Here is a 7359-nt window from a genome sequence, read left to right as displayed (position 1 = left end):
AAGGTTGTAAGTTCAGACAGACAGGGTGGCAGGGAAGGCTCGCTTTGTATAAATGCATGAGAAAGCTCATGTAGAGAAAGTCGAAGTGACGGTGGCACCTGGGTGGTGCAGTTGGTTAAACATCTGACTCTTGGTTCTGGCTCGGGTCACGATCTCAGGGTCTTGGGATTGAACCCCGCGTCAGGCTCCGCACTCAGCTCAGAGTCTGCTTGAGATTCCCCCTCTCCCTCTGCCCCTCCCACTCGTGCTCTCTCCCTCAAATAAATCAATAAATCTTTTTAAAAAACCCTGAGTGATGGGTAAGGAGAGGGCAACCTCATCGCTTGAAGAGAAGCCGGACAGAGTTCCTGGGTGGGGGTCTGGCCTCAGCTTCCCTGGGAGTGCCCTTCTGGGCAAGCCAGTGGGTAAGGTCATGAGCGACTACTGGGAAACAGGGCTCCCCAGATGGGCAAGGCTGGGATGGGGACCAAGGACTGAATGCGTCTGTCTTTTATGTCACACTTCTCCGGTCTAGACTAGCTGCCCCCAAACCTAGAACCTGGAGTCAGGCTGGACCCTCCTCCTTAGACTCCTTTCCCTCTCTCCTTCCTCTGTTGGAACTTGTGTCCCTGTGGCCCTTGTCCTTTTTTGTTGTGTTTACCTCACCATTTTTTGAGGGAGGGGCATATTCTCCAGCAGTTCCCTAAGAAAGAGCGCGCAGGAGAGAAATTTTTGAGAAGTTGCATGTCTCACGAAGTCTGTACTCCATCTTTAGATGTGAGTGATAATTTGGCAACTTATAGATTTCCACATTGGTAATGATTTTCCTCCAGCATCTAGAAGCACGTACCTTGGAGAGGGTCTCTTTTCACCTGTATGCTGGGCATTCGATGGGCCTCTTCAATTTGGCAGCTCCTGTCCTTCAATTCTGGAATTGTGACCAGAAGCTCAGTCTCACCCCAACTCTCTGGAGAAGACACTTCTAACACTCTACATGGAGGCCTGGATCTGGGTGCAGAGGAAGGGATGTCCATTCTGAGCACACAGGCAGGAGACATTCACAGGCTCTCCCCGCTCCTGGTAGCATTTTCGTGCCCTTGCTGGGAGCGACAAGCCAAATGTCCTGCAGAGGGTGAATGGGAAGCAACTTGCAGTCCATCCATGAGAGGCAATGCTACTCAAGGGCAAGTTCAGAGTCATCCCACTGAGTGAAAGAAGCCAAACAGAAAAAGAGTCTACACTGCATGATTCTGTCTATATAAAACCCTAGGAAAGGCAAATGAACATGTAGTGATAGAAAGCAGATCAGTGTTGCCTGGGGATTGGGCCATAGAGACTGGTGGGAGCGAGGATTTCCAGAGGGGCACGAGGACTCTTTTGGGGGTGATGGCTATGTTTGGCATCTTGATTGTGGTAGTTTTACAGGAGTATACATGTGTCAAAATGTACCAAGTTGTATAGTTTATTTTCCGTTATTTTTTTATGTGGGGCTTGAACTCACAACTCTGAGATCAAGAGTCAGATGCTTAACTGACTGAAACATCGAGGCGCCCCCAAATTGTATGCTTTAAACACTACACTTGGATGTATGTAAGTTATACCTGAATAAAGCTGTTTGAGGGGCACCTGGCTGGCACAGTTGGTTGAGTGTCTGACTCTTGATTTTCGCTCAGGTCATAGACTTCAGTGTCCTGGGATCCAGCACCGCGTCGGGCTCCCTGCTTGCTTCTCCCTCTCCTCCTGGCTCATGCTCTGTATTGCTGTCTCTGTCTGCTTTCCTCTCTCAAATACATAAATAAAATCTTAAAAAAAAAAGAATTTTACCACCTAAAGAAGCTTCCCCAAACAAGAATTAAGTCTGGCCTATTTTGAACTTTATATGAATGGAATAATGCTGTCTACGTTTGTTTCTCTCTCTTCGGTAACTAGTATGTTTATGTTATTAAATATCGCTACAGTTCATTCGTGTGATATCTCAACGTGTGAATATACCACAGTTTATTTATCCATTTCAGTATTGTTGGGCATTTGGGGGGGTTCCAGTTTTTGCTTATTATGGAGAACTGAACGTTCTGCCATGAGCATTCTTCTTGGAGCCTGTGTGCGTGCGTGCCGTCCACCTGGGGCGCGGGATATGTGTGTGTTCAGTCTGAGCAGATCATGCCAACCAGTCTCTCAAAGCCATCGCACCAAGTTACAGTTCCACCAGCAACGTCTGAGCACTCATTACCTCACGTCCTTGCCAACACTTGCTCCTGTCAGAGCTGGGCTTTTTAATTCTTGCCTATCCGGTAGGTGTGTAGTGTTACATAACTGGGTGTTAATTTTCCACTTCCCTGATTACTACGATGATTGAGCACCTTTTCACACAGTTATGAAAAGTTCTGCCGTTGTGAGGTACCCGTTGAAGTCTCTTGCCCAGTTTTCTCTGAAGTTTTTCTTATTAAATTGGAATTCTTTCTGTGTTCTATATATGAGTCCTCGGTCAGATATATGTGTGACAGTCATCTCACTATGTAGCTTCACGTTCTCTTCATGATGTTTTTGATGAATCCGAATACTTGATTTTAATGTCCACCAGTTCTCAACCTTTTCCTTTGGGTTTAGTGCTTCTGTATCTTGTATACAAACCATTGCTTACTCCTAGCAATGAAGATATTCTCACATAGTTTTGCCCTTTGTATTTATGTTTCTACTATATGTGAAATTGATTTTCATTAAACAGTTCATCCTCTTCCCATGGCCCTAAATGGCACCTCCGTCATGTATCAGCAGTCCGCATAAGAAAGGGTCCTATTCCTAGGCTCTCTATTCAGCCCTTTCCTCTGTTTGTCTGTCCCTGCACCGAGACTACACTGCGCTAAGTGTCATAACTCTAGAATGCGCTCCAAATCCGGGGCCATGCACTTCCACAGAAAGTTTAGAATCAGCTAGTCGCATTATGATCCTGATAGGTAGTGCACTGAATCTGTAAATCAGTTTGGGGAAACAGTATCGAGTCTTCCAATCCGGACATTTATTTGGGTCTTCCTTAACGTCTTTCATTAAAGTTCTATAATTTTCTCCACAAAAGGCCTGCAAATCTTTTATAAATGTATTCCCAAGTATTTTGTGTTTTTTAAAATGCTATTGCAAATGCTATATTAATTTTTAAAATTTAATTTTTGAACTGTTCACTGCTGATAGAAATATAAATAATTTTTATATATGGATTTTATATATCCAGCAACCTTGTTAAATTCTCTTAATAACTGTAATGATTTAGCTCTAGATTCTTTGATATTGCATAATACAAATCATATCACCTGTGAATAATGACAGTCTTTTCTTGCCTTTCGCTTTTACTTATTTTTCTTGCCCCGCTGCACTAACTGGGACCAACATTACAATGTCGACAAAAGTGGTGATGATAATGAGCATCCTTTTCCTATTTCTGATCTCAAGGAAAAGCTTTCAGCATTTTACCATTAAATGTGGTGGTGACTATATAATTGTTTTTATAAGGCTTTTGTTAAGGAAGCTCACTTTAATTCCCAGTTTCCTAAGTTTTCTTTTTAATTATGAATGGATGTTGAATTTTATTGAATGCCTTTTCTGCACCTATTGTGAAGACCCCGTAATTTTTCTTCTTTAACATATTAACGTGGTTAATTACAATAAATTATTTTCTATTTTTTTTTAAGATTTTATTTATTTATTTGACAGAGATAGAGACAGCCAGCGAGAGAGGGAACACAAGCAGGGGGAGTGGGAGAGGAAGAAACAGGCTCAAAGTGGAGGAGCCTGATGTGGGGCTCGATCCCGTAACGCCAGGATCACGCCCTGAGCCGAAGGCAGACGCTTTAACCGCTGTGCCACCCAGGCGCCCCTATTTTCTATTGTTAAACCAACTTTGTACTCATAAGATAAATGCAACTTGGTCACTATATACTATCATCTTTATATATGGCTAGTATTTTGCCTAGGATTTCTGCATTTATGCTCATAAGTGAGCTTGGCCAATAATTTTCTTTCTTATAATGTCTTTAACAGATTTTGGTGTCAAGGTTATGTTTGCCTTCTAACAAAAGTATATCCTTTTTTGTTATTCTCGGGGAGAATGTGTGTAAAATTAGAACCATTTATTCTTGAATATTTGGTAGATCTTGCTGATTAAGTCATCTGGGCCTGGAGTTTGCTATAGGGAAGATATTCGGTTATCAATAAAAATATTTTATGATTATATGACTATTTAAGGTTTCTGCCTTTTCTTTGTGTGTGTGTGTACNNNNTTAGTTTTATTGTAACCAGGCAACTTGTACGTTTTAATATTTAAAACTGAGCATCATCTTTCCTTTCCAGCAAAACAAAAATTTAAAAATAAACAGGAAAGAAATTACAATAGAGAATGTTAATTCCAAGTAAGATCCTACAGGTTCTGCTGATTCTGCCATTGAGTGGCAGGGCTCAAGTCATCGTTAGGAGGAATTTTATTTTACTTACTTATTTTTAAGTTTTTATTTAAATTCTAGTTAGTTCACATATAGTGTAATATTGGTTTTAGGAATAGGATTTAGTGATTCATCACTCATATACAACACCCAGTGCTCATCACAACAAGTGCCCTCCTTAATATCCATCACATATTTAACCCATTTTCCACCCACCTGCCCTCCAGCAACCCTCAGTTTGTTCTCTATCCATAAGAGTCTCTCATGGTGTGCCTCCTTCTCTTTTTATTCCCTTCCCTTATGTTCATCTGTTTTGTTTCTTTCTTAAAAAAAAAAGATTTTATTTATTTATTTGTTTTAGAGAAAGTGAGCACATGTGTGAGGGGGGTGAGCAGAGAGCAGAGGGAGAGGGACAAGCAGACTCCCCACTGAACTCAGGGCCCAACACAGGCCCCATCCCACAACCCCGAGATCATGACCTGAGCCGAAATCAAGAGTCAGATACTCAACTGGCTGAGCCACCCAGGCGCCCCACATCTGTTTTGTTTCTTAAGAGAGAATTTTATTTTAGGAGTGTCATCGTCAACTGCAAGGATGTCCATTAAACATCACAATTAAACATGCCAGAGGAGAAGTCATGCTGTCGAAATGCCCACTTAATCCATGTGAACATCTCAAACCCACCCTTTGCTGACCTTCTATAACTGCATTTTTAAGGTTCTTTTTCTTTTGTTTTTAAAACAAGAGAAAGTGGACAGACACAGTTGGTAAATGCTAACTGTCCATATTCACATAGAGACGCAGTGTAATCTCTGAGCCCAATATCCAGAGAAAGGAGGAAAACAGCTAGAATTCTAGGCACTACTACGCAGGGGACTCCCACCCTCCAGCTTCCAGCTTCCTTCTGCTAAGGGAGCAGAAGGTTTTTCTTTTTTCCCACAGAGCACAGTGGGGTTGATTCCATAAAGTTTTTGTGGAGACAGGAAGGGATAAAAATGAATTTGGAAAGAAAGGGGTAGATATGCTTTTCCCACTGTATTCTGCTCAAAGCGCCCCCCCCCCCAAATAACTCGAGAGCTATGGTATAGAGGGAGAGAAAAGAGACTTCAAAAAACCAGGCAAGGGCGCTTGGGTGGCACAGCGGTTAAGTGTCTGCCTTCAGCTCAGGGCGTGATCCCCGCGTTGTGGGATCGAGTCCCACATCAGGCTCCTCTGCTATGAGCCTGCTTCTTCCTCTCCCACTCCACCTGCTTGTGTTCCCTCTCTCGCTGGCTGTCTCTATCTCTGTCAAATAAATAAATAACATCTTTAAAAAAAACAACAACAAAACCAGGCAAATGAGCACAAGTGCAGGGGGGGAAAAAGACTGCAACTTGCTCTCAGGGACAGGAGAACGTTAAAAAAGGAGGTTGGAATTCGCCAGTGTTCCATTGCTCAGCTTCTCCTTCCTCTTCCTTTCCTTCCCCCCCCCCCGACATCATCATCTTCATCTTCCTCACCTTCGTCCTCATCTCTTTTTTCATTGTTATCTTCCAATCTTTCCTGTTCTTCATCATCATCACCTTCTTCTTCTCCTTCCCCTCCTCCATCACCCACATTGGGAACCAAGTACTGCTGTCACAGATTTGACCAAATGTCATCTTTGATGACCTCTCCTGATTCATCTGCACCCGCATCAGAATGGTCGGGAAACCAGGTGAAGAAGCTCTCTGGCTGCTCAGGCTGTCTCTTCCTGCTGGCTCTATTCTGCGTTGGACTTGAACGTTTCTTGTCAAATCCCTTCCAGATTTCCGTTTGATTTCAGTGGACTTTGAAGATGGATCACTACTCTCATTCAGATGAAATTCTTTGGAGAGAACTTTATTTTCAAACGAAGGGTTTTCATCAAAATAAAACAATGTATTCTGTACCCTGGTTTAATATCTTCAAATTCGGTCACTTCAACTCTTGTCAAATAATGCAGCCTCTTCACCCTCCTCCCCCAGCAGTGCAGACACTTGTGGATGGCTGGCAAATGTCGATACCTCTAAATTTGGAATTTTGGTAATAAAGTCTGACCTCTTCTGAAAAAATGGTTGGCGGACTTTGTTTTATTTCTGTTCTACTTTCATTTTTTTTATTGTTTATTAAGTCTATTTCCTTTTGTACTTCATCAATCTGTTCAATTGTTTTATACTGTTCCTTTCCTCCCTTCGGCAAGGGCTGAGGGGTCGACATCTCCTCCGGCTTGGGGGCAAGAGGCAATCTTGGTTTCTTCCTTTGAGGTGGGAGCAAAGACTGGCGTTTGGGGGCCATGCTGTGGGGAAAGTCCACGAGACCAGGGCAGATACACGCCCGGAAGAAGCTCTGATTGCTCTCTGCCTTTTCTTTTTTTAGGAATTTGTTCATTTCAACAGCATTTTCCAATGTATTGGCATAAAGTTATTCACAATACTCATTATTTGAAAACATTACTGCATCTGTGGTTATGTGCCACTTTCCACTCATGATATGGTTCACGGGTGCCTTTTCTCTTGTCTTGATGAGGTACGTCAATGTTCTGATCCTGCCGGGGAAGCTTCCACCTCAGCCAGGCAGATCTGTTTTGCCCCTTGCTCTATCAATGGTGTCACCATGCTGGTGACAACAGTCTTCATTGGTGTCTGAAGTGGGAATGACACAAGACCCCACCTACAAGTGGGGAAACTTGTATTCCAAACTTAAGAAAAAGTGGATTTTTTCCCCACCTTAAGCCAGACTTTTTCATGAGAAAAGAACTGGACTTTCTTCCACTGTATTTCTGGTTGAAGCTCACAACCATATTGCTTGTTAGTTCTAATGAAGATTGCCATATCTAGCATTTCTTGGAGATGTATCTGGGTTAACATGACCCATGTGTCACTCACACAAGTCATAAAGGCATGGCAGATTTTTAGCCCTTGGGAAAGTAACATGCCTTACACCTATGGAA

The 7359-nt window shown here is 42.7% G+C and overlaps 1 pseudogene; it reads right to left on the bottom strand.

Moving 5' to 3' along the window:
* Positions 1 to 5788: 5788 nt before the first annotated feature.
* On the bottom strand, positions 5789 to 6716 carry LOC103679688 (annotated as a pseudogene).
* Between the last annotated feature and the right edge of the window lie 643 nt (positions 6717 to 7359).

The sequence above is a fragment of the Ursus maritimus genome, assembly GCF_017311325.1.
Source record: "Ursus maritimus isolate PB19 chromosome X unlocalized genomic scaffold, ASM1731132v1 scaffold_X1, whole genome shotgun sequence".
Lineage (NCBI taxonomy): Eukaryota > Metazoa > Chordata > Mammalia > Carnivora > Ursidae > Ursus > Ursus maritimus.
This window is presented reverse-complemented; position numbering and strand designations above follow the sequence as displayed.